The 12,531-nt window shown below is 34.4% G+C and overlaps 2 long non-coding RNA genes across 5 annotated transcripts; both read left to right on the top strand.

Moving 5' to 3' along the window:
- Positions 1-4,307: 4,307 nt before the first annotated feature.
- Positions 4,308-5,344, top strand: LOC147411491 (uncharacterized). The gene is made up of 3 exons (XR_015180252.1): positions 4,308-4,508; positions 5,028-5,126; positions 5,214-5,344. It is a non-coding gene; the product is annotated as an uncharacterized LOC147411491 (long non-coding RNA).
- A 38-nt stretch (positions 5,345-5,382) lies between these two features.
- On the top strand, positions 5,383-12,529 carry LOC147411490 (uncharacterized). Of its 4 annotated transcripts, XR_015180250.1 has the most exons (6): positions 5,383-5,450; positions 6,099-6,198; positions 8,487-8,576; positions 9,617-9,707; positions 11,111-11,245; positions 12,208-12,529. It is a non-coding gene; the product is annotated as an uncharacterized LOC147411490 (long non-coding RNA). The 4 variants fall into 4 exon arrangements; XR_015180248.1 differs by having other exon boundaries at positions 11,111-12,529; XR_015180249.1 differs by having other exon boundaries at positions 9,600-9,707; positions 11,111-12,529.
- Positions 12,530-12,531: the final 2 nt, after the last annotated feature.

Here is a 12,531-nt window from a genome sequence, read left to right as displayed (position 1 = left end):
GTCATTCACACCTATGACCATAGTGGGAGGGCTGACAATAGGTGTGCTGGTGCTGATAGCAGAAGCTACAACACAATAGATTATTCCAGCCACCATCGAAAAGTAGGATGCTGTGGAATTGTTTATCTAGAAGTGGTTCTTAATTGTAGCTAACACACAACTTGTTGTCATGGTTATTGCACCAATGGGCCAAAAACTTAAGGTCCATGTCCAGCTTAATTGCTCATTTCACAAGATGGGGCCAGCTGATCTTTGGTTCAAGATACCATTTCAATCTGGAGAACCAACAGTGGTCCTATAAACCATAAACCATAAAGAATTGGGTATTCAGATAAAATTAACCACCACCTTATTTGAATGATCTATGCAGTCTAAATAGACCAGCAGATGCAGTATAAATACATCACGTATCAGGAATCGGATTCAAAACTTGCAAATCAAAAAGTTTAAGAGAACTGAAAATATTTGGTATCTCGTAATAAAATCAATCATTTAGCTGGCTGGTTTTTTCATTATTTCAGTGAGATCAGTTTTGATTCGACTAATTCTTTTTGTATACATAACACAAGTTGAGTTTATGTGAGAGAATAAAGGCCATTTTGTTAAACACCTGCTTTCATGGACTTCAATAGCTCAAAATTCTCTAGTAAAGAAATACTTAGAGCTTATTCGAGAATGACAATAACAAATGCAATCAAACAATTATATTTTAATGAGTCATAAATACCACACACACAAAAAAAAAAAAAAACCCAAAGTTCTTTTAAAAGGATCAATTGTCAATGTAATATCACTCAATTTTCAATCTAGCACTCATAAAATCTCAAAAAAAGTAGCTATACAAGCTTTAAAGTGTGAATAATACACGGAATCTCCATATGGGTTTCATGTTTCGCCTTGAAAAAGGAAAAAAAAACTACTCCACATTGCATTTCTCCTAGAGGATAACTTCACGATCTTCCAACACATTTACAAAAAAAGAAACGATTTTGTTGTAAGGCAAGCATGTTAGATGATGAAGATGGGTTTTGAGTCCAGTTATGCAAAATCAACCCTCACAAACTTCACCAATTTGGCAAGCTTGCATCTTTAAACATGGATAGAGAACAAAAGACCAAACCATGCAATTAACATGGAAATTGAAATCCCAACTCCTCATCTCGCTTTCATGTTTTCCCTCACTGAAGGTAACATCAAATCCACACACTTTGGAACAGATGCTTCAAGTAAGCCATTTTCCCCTAAATAAAACCCTAATTCTCCCAAAAATCCCCACTAAACTCTACAATAAGACATGAATTGAGTGAATTCGAATCAAGAACATAATTTCAATGCATACCCAAATAAAAAATATGAACTTTTGATAATTTTAGGGAAATTTTTTCACAAAATACATGCTCATCTGGCAGAATTGAATTATAGTTAAAGTAAAATCAATTTATAAATAACCCTTTTAATTCTCAAATACAGAACTAAAGGGGGGTTCCTCAAGAACGATCCCAATTCCATAAATAAAATCAAGAAAAAAAATCTAAATGAGAGAGAGAACAAACCAAGGGGATGTTCCAGCTTGAAGGAGCTTTTGGTCGTTATGGAGAGTCTTCTATTGTGACTTTTCTCTGTGATTTTCAAGCATCGAAAAAACATATAAGAGATAAAGATCACCAACAAAGAATATTGACTCAGAAACAAGAACTTACAGAAAACCTAAGGCTGAATTAGGGTTTAAGATTGATCAATCGAAAGAAAAAAAAAAAACCTTGCCTGTTAAAATCAAAATGAGTAAAGAAGGGAACTTTTAATGTTGAAATTAAGGTTTCTGATACCAACATGAAACCGAAAGTAGAAGATGGATGCAACAAGGAAACTTAGTGACTTCATTGTGACAATTTCTGCAAATCCATAGATTATAGATAATTCTCAAGGGAGAAAAAAACAAGTTTGAATATCCACACCATAACCCATTTTTCTCTCCAAATTCAAAAAATAAAAATAAAAATAACAGTTTTTATATGGTGTTTTAGCCCTGAAACATTGGTGGGGGGAGGGGGGAATACAAAAGAATGAAAAGTGAAAACTAATGAAGGAATAAGGAAGAAGAGACTAACCCAATGCAAAGAAGAAGGTGAAGATTGCAGAGACAAGGTTCCCAAGAACTGTAGAAGCTATGGAGCTACATATCTCTCTAACTCTATCAACCCAAATCCCCAAAGATGGCAAATTCGAAGGAGGAAACGAGTAAAGATGGAGATGGTTGGATTTTTCAAGCCTGATCTGCACCTGATTTCTTCGCCTGATTTGCGTCGTCGTAAACGATGGAGATGGTTAGGGTTTGAGGAGAAGAGTGAAAAGGAGGGAAATCTGAGATTTTAGCTCGGGGAGGCGTTTAGAATTTGTAAAACTATTGAGTGAAATTATTCACACGTGAGTTATTAATATGTTAAATAGATCAGCGCCGTTAGATCTATCGTGATCCAACGATCCATATGATTTGTATGGATATTTGTCCCAAATTTTTTCTACTGATCCCTTCCCACATATATATATATATATAGGGTTAGGTTCAAACGACAACCATTTCAACACACATATAGACAACGTGTTTTGTCTTATATGGACAAAAATGTTTGGAATAGGCTGATTTTTTGTGAGGATGATCTCTGTGGTGAGGAGATCATCCTTGCCAAAAATCAGCTCATTATGAAACTTCTAGACCGTCCAATTTTTGCAAATCAATTTTGATGGGGTTACAAGTTTTGGAATGGGATGATTTTTTGCCAGGATGATCCCCTCATCACAGAGATCATCCTCACAAAAAATCAGCACATTCCAAACATTTTTACCCATATAAGACAAACACGTTGTCTATATGTGTGTCGCAATGTGTGTTGCAGGAACCCGACCCATATATATATAGGGTCACGTTCCTAAGACTCATATTGAGACTCACATTGCGACACACCGTTTTGTCTTATATGGGCAAAAATGTTTGGAATGAGCTGATTTTTTGTGAGGATGATCTCTGTGATGAGGGGATCATCCTGGCAAAAAATCATCCCATTCCAAAACTTCTAACCCCATCAAAATTGATTTACAAAAATTGGACGGTCTATAATTTTTCAACAAAAATTGGACGGTCTAGAAGTTTCATAATGAGCTGATTTTTGGCAAGGATGATCTCCTCACCATAGAGATCATCCTCACAAAAAATCAGCCCATTCCAAATATTTTTGCCCATATAAGATAAAACGGTGTGTCGCAATGTGAGTCCCAATATGAGTCTTAGGAACGCTGTTCTTATATGTTATTTGTTAATTGATCATTACTCTTTGAATAGTGACACTAGATGCAGGCACTTTAAGGACCAGCAAGGCATGAGAAGAAAACGACATCAAATCTCGCGAATCAATTCAAAGTAAACCAAAGCAATAGCTACTGAATGAGACATGGATTGTGTTACTGTCGCTGGGCCCGTAATGGTTTTCTCTTTCTTACAAAATGTGGATCCAAGGATAAAAATAGAAAATAAAAAAGATGACAAATATGAAAAAACATACATAAAGAGACTTGTTATTGGCACCTCAACATTTACTTACACCCCAATTCAAGATAATTGACATAAATAGAATATGGAAACAATACATAAAAAGAGCTATTATTAACACTCCCGTCAATTGGGTCTGCCCGTCATGTTCAGATTCCTTTTTCTACCAAAAATATCCTCAAATGCTTATCCTCAAAGTGTATTTAATGCGACTTAACATATTCTCTTAGGGCACACATTAAAGTACATTAAATACATCTTGAAATTGAAATTCCTACAAAAATACCTCCAATTTCTATTTTTTTTAACAAAAATAACTGAAAAGGAATTCCCTCAAAATTAACTTTTATGGGATGTGCAGCCGTGTATCCCGATTAGCATAGATCTACGATCCCCGAACTTGTCACAATATGGTAGTCCATTGAGTTTGTCACATGGGGTGGTTAGATTATCATGATTCTTTTAATAATATATATATATATATATATACTCTCCATTCATATGGCATGGGCAAGTTTTTTATTTTCACATGGAGGTGCGAGCGACAATCAATGTAGATTATGGTTTTTAAACTCGATATCTTGTCTCGTTTCGTTCAGCTCTGATATCGAGTTGACTCGGTTGATATGTCTCATCTTGTTCGACATTGAGACAATGGTTTTTAACCATTTAAAAAATTTGAAAAGTTTTGAAAAAAATCAGAAATGATACCTATTAAAAAATGAATAAAAAAAATATAAAATCGATTTTGGGGGTGACACTACAAGAAATTTGTTCTGTAGCAACGAATTACAATGACGGCTTCATATAAACCGTCGTTATATCTATCTGTAGCGACCAAAAATTGATACCGTCGCTGTAGTGTGTGAACGAAATCGTAAATTTTTCTCTTTCTCCCTTCCTGCAATTCTTAGTGATGAGGAAGAAGAGCTCAGTCTCCATTTGCTTCCATCGTTGGCAACAGGTTCTCCCTCTCTCTCTCAAACAAACATACCTCCCGAGTCTCGCTGAGTTTTTATGAAAGAACCTCTTTGCAACATTTCTGTAAAAACCTAATTCTCATTCTACACTCTGCAGTCGACAAAAAATATAATTTGCTCATTTTGCTCCCAATTCAGATTGGTATCTTCCTCTATGGAACTCAAAACCAGATGAATTGGATTAAAAATCCCCTAATTTTTGTGCCAAATCAATCGTTTTGCCTTCTTTCTCATTCAACTCGATTTCTAAGGTTTATATCAAATTTGCGCCTCACACGATTTATCTTCTCTATTCAACTCGATCTCTCTCATCGACTCTCTCTTAGACTCTATTGGATTTCACCTATCTAGGGTTTCGATCTCTCAATTGAATTTCAACTCTCCAGGATTATGGATGTTCGCATTGAGAAAGCGAGGTGTTTGTTTTGTTGTTGAATCTCAATTGTAAACCTTAAAAATCAAATCCAATTGAGGTTTAATTGGTCGATATTGTTTGAATGTAGGAGGGTTTTGAGGTGTCAGAGGGATCTTCGAAGGCTGTTCCTCCTCGCAATTCTTTCAAGAGAAGCCGAGCTGCAGAATTCCACAATTTATCTGAAAAGGTAAAAATTTACGTTCTTAATTATCTCTATTTCTCAGGATTTTGATTTGAAGTGGTTTAATTATTGATATTTGTAAATGTTGGACAGAGGAGGAGGAGTTGAATTAATGAGAAAATGAGAGCTTTACAGAATCTAATTCCAAATTCTAACAAGGTTTTTAAATTTTTTTTATTTTATATTAATTTTCTTAATTTCGAAATCCAGTTCGGTTTGAGCTCAAATAGCTGACCGAACAATTTGATGTTCTGTTTATGATAGACAGATAAGGCATCGATGCTTGATGAAGTCATCGAATATCTCAAACAGCTTCAACTTCAAGTTCAAGTGAGTAGTTTTCACTTCTCATTGGTAGTAAATCTCTATCCTTTTGGTATTTCTTTGACTATTCCTTTCTTGATAATTTTGGTGTTGTAGAGATTATGATGATGATTAAGTTTTTAGTTTAAAATTCCAATTAATTGGGTTTCTTTTTTTCCTTTTCAAATTCTAACTTTTCTGATGAGGGATTTTAAAGCTTTAGTAAGTTTGGATCGACAAATGCATTGTCTGAATAAACTGACCAAAGCAATTAGTTCAATTTTCTATTACAACAAGTTCAGGATCTTAGAGTCAAAAGTTCTGATTCCAAAGGGTCAATAATTTTATTGCTACTGGAAAAACAAGGAGAAATCAATTCTCTTATTAGTAAAGTTGGAATGATTAACTGAATGAAAAATACATCTACGCATCTCCTTAGTTTTGGCTTTTTTTTTCCCTCAAATAGAATTTTTTTTTATCTTATTTTTCTTTGGAGTAAGAATCATGTCCTTGGTGCTAATTCTCTACTGAAATTCTAAGGAACAGTAACTTTGTCTTGGTTTCAAGAATCCTTTGCTCTGTAGTAAAAACTGAAATTTTAAATCTTTCTTTATGCATTTTTACATTTCTATCCCAAATTTTCTTTAACGACTTCGGCCACTATTGGTGTTGAAGTTCATCCATTGGATTTCTTCACAAACTGTGGGGAGATCAGATTCTACTGCTGGGATACTGCAGGTCAGGAGAAGTTTGGAGGACTTAGAGATGGATATTAGTAAGTTTCAAAATAAGATCTGATTGTTTGTACTATTTTCATTTTAAATCGTCCAATCTGATACCGGTATTTGTTGGATCTGATAAGAATTGGATATTTTTGGTCCATAGTTTTGACTAATTTAACCTATTTATGATTTGTAATGTAAAACAAATGTTTGATTTCTATTTCTTGAGGTTTGCATACTCAAGCTACTGTTAGTTTGCCATCTATTTGTTTGGATACTAAGCTTAGATCAGATCACCACATATATAATCCTAATGGAATGGTGCATTGTTTCTAATCATAATATGGTTTTGTAGTGCTTGTTCATGTATGATTGTTTAGCTTTCTAAGCTTATCTCTGTTGATTAGTTAGGGTTCTGAAGGCATGAACATACATTTGGTGTTGATTTCCTTCCAGATTATTCAAGTGTCAGATGGTTATTTTTCGATTGATTGATTACAGTCCTACAGATTCTGCATTGAACATATTTTTATTTTACTTTGGAGAGAAATGGGGCTAAATGGTGTTTTTTAAGGATTTATTTGCCCAAATATCTGTTATTATTTCATAATGCCATTGAGCCTGGACCAATTCATGTGTTTTTCTTTTCTGACTTGAATTATTGTTATAGTTATAGTTTTAGTGGAGTTCCTTTTATGAATCAAGTTCTAAATTGTTTAATTGCTTGAGTTTTCAACTGATATTTACTGAAACAATCTGGATTTTTCTTCTGTTGTGATAAGTTTAAAAATCTCAGTTTTCTAAACCATAAGCTACTCTCTAGAAATGCAGTCTGGTTCTTGAAAGTGAATTTACATCTGTTGGATACACATTTTAAGTTTTTTTAACCATGAGGTTTTTTTTGCATATGACCAACATAGTAGAACCCATGATTTACCATTTGCCTTCCAAGTTTTTATCCCCTCATCTTTCTTGTTTTTCTCCGTGGTTGGCATCACTATGTATTTAACTGCCACCTTTGATAAGGTCCCAATAATATCATTTTGGGATCGTAATTTCACCGAGATTACCATCATATAAATACTAGTTCCCTTAAAATAATAATAAATTTTATTAAATCCCAAATTAATGTGACTAACAATAGTTTGTTACTAATTTCAGGTGAAAAGGGCACATTCGGAAACCAACAAAAGAAATAACAATTATGGTTACAATACGCGGGCCGAAAGGAAGTTTCTAGAAAAATATTGATCGATTTGGGCGCCACGTCACCCCGCCGCGGCTAGCCAAGACCGCGCCGCGGTCGTTTCGAGGAATTTATCCTCGAGATTTTTACAGAAGCTTCTAGAAGCTTCGGTGGTTGTAACTGATTGGGTCATTTGAATCGAATTATCCGCTAAATCACCCCGATTATCCGAATAAGAACATTATAAATTTGAGGGTTGATTTCAAAGAAGGGGTCCCCTCTTGGGTCCCTCTTAGGCTCTTTTCTTCTTTAATTTTCTTTAGTTTCTTCTTAGAATTCTCTGTAATTTCCTTTTGGTGAGCTTTTGAAAGGAGTGAGAACATCAAGAGTAATCCATTAGCTTAATTGTAACTCTTTTGAGAGATCATCAAGGAAGGAATCAAGTTGCAACACTATTCTACATTCTCTTCTCCATCTATCATCTTCTTACTTTTATTATTGTTGCAATATGATCCTTGCGATGATCGGCTAGATCCTCTTTAGAGAGATCAAGGATGCCGGAGCAAGTTCATTCTACTCATGTTATTTCAATTCTATATTTCTATGTTTAATGTTAAATCTATGAATCTCTTCATGATAAGATCATCTAACTTATGCTTCTAATTCAAGCTTTGATGAGTATTACTTAGATAAGTTCAAGAACACTCATGCTCTGTGATGAATGGAAGCATAAGTCGGGTAATCTTGCCTAAATCAGAGATCTTCATGGATACTTTTGGGTTCCAATCAATGGATACATCGAATCATCTTCCGATCCACGAGCAATGACTTGCTACGTGGATTGAGTCATATTTAGAATTAATTAGCATTTTGGATGACTTGCAATGGTAGACTTGAGCTCTCTAAGCCCTTTCTCACTAGTTTCAATTTCTATTTTCTATTGTTAATTTTCATTTTCTAATTTGCAACAAATCAATTCTGTTTTAAAATCAATTTGTTTCTAATTCTGTTTTTGTTTCTATCCGAATGAGATTTTGAATCCAAACTGTCCCTGTGGAACGAATTCGACTTGTCCAAAGTCCATTTCTTAATCTCTATTTCTACATTTATTTAGCAAGATCTACAACCGATCAACCTTTCTCTTTGCTCATGTAGTATCCATGGACAATGTGCAATCATTATGTTCGATGTCACTGCCCGCTTGACATACAAGAATGTCCCTACATGGCACCGAGATCTCTGCAGGTGTGCCCTGTAATCCATCTTTGTATATTTTATTTGGTAGCTTTGACATTGTATTATTTAAAGATGATTGGTCAGTTTATTACTAACTAACTACTTTGATTCCCCTAACATTCCATCCATCCATGTGGCTGACTTACTCATCAATGCTACTATTTAGGCAAAAAATCTGAAGACTGGTAGTGATATCTAGGAAATATGTATATTTCTCTCATCTAAGCCGATTTTTTTAAATATATGCTCAGGTTTAATTTCTGTGGATGCTAATAGTTTATATTTATATGCTACTGACACTCTTGATGTTTCTGTTATTTCTTTGCTGAACTAAGGTATGCTAATAGGGGTATATATATGCTACTAACAATGTTATTGATCTCCAAATAAGATGAAACAGATTTATCCACAGAAGTCTGAGTTTCTTCTAACAATTACTTACAATTGAGACCCATTGATTGGGTTATTGTGTGCCATATGTTCTGATATTCTCCTTTAATGCTTGGACATTCATCTTTCTTTATGAAACATAGACATTGAATAACCATTTTAAGAGCCTCTTAACATAGCTTCCATGCAAAGGTGCAGCTTCACATTTGTCACCCCCTTAAAAGATGAAAAGTTGCTTGCTAACCAGTTCATACAGTTGCAAATTTTCCTATTCAAGAATTTAGAACTGTGTCTTGGTTTAGTGAGTGAGTTTTTTCCCTCTCTAGGAGTATAGCAAAGATGATGATGATGATGATGATGTTGAGTGGGGGTAAAGCATCTTTGTGTTCCTTCGTAGCATCTCTTTTTAATATGTTTTTTTCCTTATAAAATTTTTAATTTGTTATATCCAATCATTAATCTCCTTTCATCATTTGTCACTATTTTTATGCTGCCTTGTATGGAAGATATTTGGTTCTGGTAAACATGCTAATGGAATCTGAAGTGAACCCATTCGATGGGCAGGAAGCAAAACCGTAAGTTCTTTATGAGTTTTCTTTTAATACTATATTTGAATGTTAGTTTGCTTCTTTGGAATACCAGTTTTTGCCATTTTGCAGATACAAAAATGATCCAGAGATCTTGGCTATGACAAATCTGATAGCCGAATATCAATAGAACGAGATATTGGGGTTTGAAAAAATCCTTAAGGTTTGATTCTTATCCAATCCCTGATTGATCGATTGTAAAGCTTGCAATAGAAATGCAGATATAAAGATGTGAACTAAGACTTTGGGCAAGTCGAATTCGTTCCACAGGGACAATGAGAATTCAAGGATTCATTCGGATAAAAATGCCAAAACAGAATTTAGAAACAAAAACAGATTAGTTTTAAAAACAAAGCAAAGTTGTAGTAGAAACTAAATTGCAATCTAAACAGAAAATAAAGATTAAAATTCTAAGAGAGAGGGATTAGAGAGGTCAAGTAAACCTTTGCAAGTAATCCATAGTGTAGATAAATTCTGAAATTAACTCAATCCATGGAGCAAGTCATTGCTCATGGATCGGAAGATGGATCAATTAAATTTTTGAAAGAAATTAGAAGTTATTCATGAAAATCCTAATATGATGGAGATTGCCCAATTTATATTCTGATTATTCACGTAGCATAGCCATTCTTGAACTTATCTAAGTAATGGCTATCTAAGTTGGATCAAAATTATAAGTTGGATTACCTTAATCATAATAGAATTTTCGGAATTAAAACATGTAAGCAAGCAAGAATTTAAATCTACACTAGAGGGATTAATTTGCTATGGCTTCCTTAACTTCTCTAATGAGAATTTAGCCAATCATTGCAAGCATTGTAATTGCAGAAAAATAATAAAAGAGAAAAGAGAGAATAGGTGAAGAAGATGAAGATGATGATCGATCCGAATTCTTCTTTTATAGCTCTCCCAACAATTTACAAAGAAAAAGAATTGAACACTCTTGATGTTCTCACTACACTCAAGAGATCTCTCAATAGAAAATTACAGCAAATTAAAGAGAGGAACAATCAAAAATTGGAGAAGAAGAGAGCAAGGAGAGAGCCTTCTCTAAAATCAACCCTCAAATTTATAATGTTCGTATTCGGGCAATCGGGTTAACTTTTCGGATGATTCGCTTCAAACTACCCATTCAGTTACAACCACCGAAGCTTCTAGAAGCTTCTGTGAAAATCTCGAGGGCCAATTCCTCGAAATGACCGCGGCGCGGTCATGGCTAGCCGCGGCGCGGTGACGTGGCGCCCAAATCCTTCGAGGTTTTTCTGGATGCTTCCTTTCGGCTCGTGTATTGTAACCGTAATTGTTTCGCGATTTGTTGGCTTCCACGTGCGCTACAATTAACACTAATATATCATTAGCTTTATTAATTTTGATAAATAAAATAATTTTACAATTATTTAAAGGAACTAACATTTATGTAATGGTAATCTTAGTGCAATTGTGGTCCCAAAATTGAATAATTGGGACCTTATCACTGATGCTATTGCTTTTTCTGTTATTTTGACTTTTCTTTTCTTTGTTCCCATTCTCATGTGGTCTACTTTTCAAAACTGTTGTTTTTTCCAGTGTAATAGAAGGACAATTATGGATGACCCATTCATCTGAAATTACATCGAAGATTTGTTGAAGAATATCAGAACCCAAGTATTACTAAAACTTATCAAACCTTATACAAGAATCCGGATCCTCTTCATATCAAAGGTGGTGTATCTAGTTTTTTTTTTAAAACTTATCAAACCTTATACAAGAATCCAGATCCCCTTCATATCAATGGTTTTCTTACGCACATAATTGTAGATGCTTTTCACTCGTATCTTGCAATAAAGCATCTACGGTAATGTGCACGACACCACATCATTTTGTCACCTTTGTTTCTCCGTTTGTGTTACCCCAGCACGACTCTTTACTTTATGATCTTCATTTCCTTATTTTATTATGGTTCCTTCTGCTGTGTTGCACACTTTTTAGATTCATAAAAATCATGTTCGTTCTTTTGATTTTATTCCAGTAATCTGATCTCTGAAAAGTTCGTTATTATTAGATCTTTCTGTTTCTCACATTTTTGTTTCTTATCTAGTTGGTGATCCCACCTTATAGAAGGCCAGTAAAGGATATTCCTTTGTGTGCTTTTTATTTTTTAGTGTTTCAGTTCGTAACCTTAGTACTGATCAGTATCTTTAAAGATCAGTGATGAATCCTTTCAGATGTCAATTTCCTGTCCTTCATTTTCACTGAATGATTATTATTTTTTTATTCCCTTTTCGAAGAATTATCCTTCTGTTGCATGTAAACCATGGAAGTTCGGTTGGATTCTATTCATTAGTTCAGGTTAAATCCTACTTATATATCATAGGTTGAATTATCTTGTCATCATCAATGTTATTACAATATGTGTACCCAATTGGTTTGGGTTGTTATCAAAGTACTTCAATCTAATCTTAAGAGGATACACCTCTTGTCAAGCATGGTTCTGATCTCATCCCCGTGATGTTTTAATTTCGATATATGTGGACTATTTTTTGTGATAATCAGTTCGCTTTTAATTGTTCATTAAGTATGATTCTTGTTATACATGCCAGGAGCTAGATGAGATCCCCCTTCATTTGTATATATATATTTTTTTATGTATTTCAACTATTGCATTGAATTTGGATGTTACGCAGTGTTTAGATCCATTGTTTTGTGTGTATCAAACCAATTGGGTACACAGACCTCCACCGCAAATCCGTTTTCCCGCGTCAAAGCATCGATCTTGGCTCCATGGCTGCAAATGCTCCAATCACCATGAAGGAGGCCTTGACTGTGAGTTCTGTTTCGTCTGTTCTTTCTAAATGTTATGGATTTTGCGTTTGTTTTCTGTATTTAAGCTGAATTAGTGCTAAAAATCGTGTCTTTGGATTGGTTTTTATTGTTCAATTTAGTCTTCATTTGTATGAATCTAGACTGCAATTTGTTTATAAACCAATCCTAGATTATCGTTTATCATC

The sequence above is a fragment of the Akebia trifoliata genome, chromosome 1 (assembly GCF_017979445.1).
Source record: "Akebia trifoliata isolate Shusen 1 chromosome 1, ASM1797944v1, whole genome shotgun sequence".
NCBI lineage: Eukaryota > Viridiplantae > Streptophyta > Magnoliopsida > Ranunculales > Lardizabalaceae > Akebia > Akebia trifoliata.
This window is presented reverse-complemented; position numbering and strand designations above follow the sequence as displayed.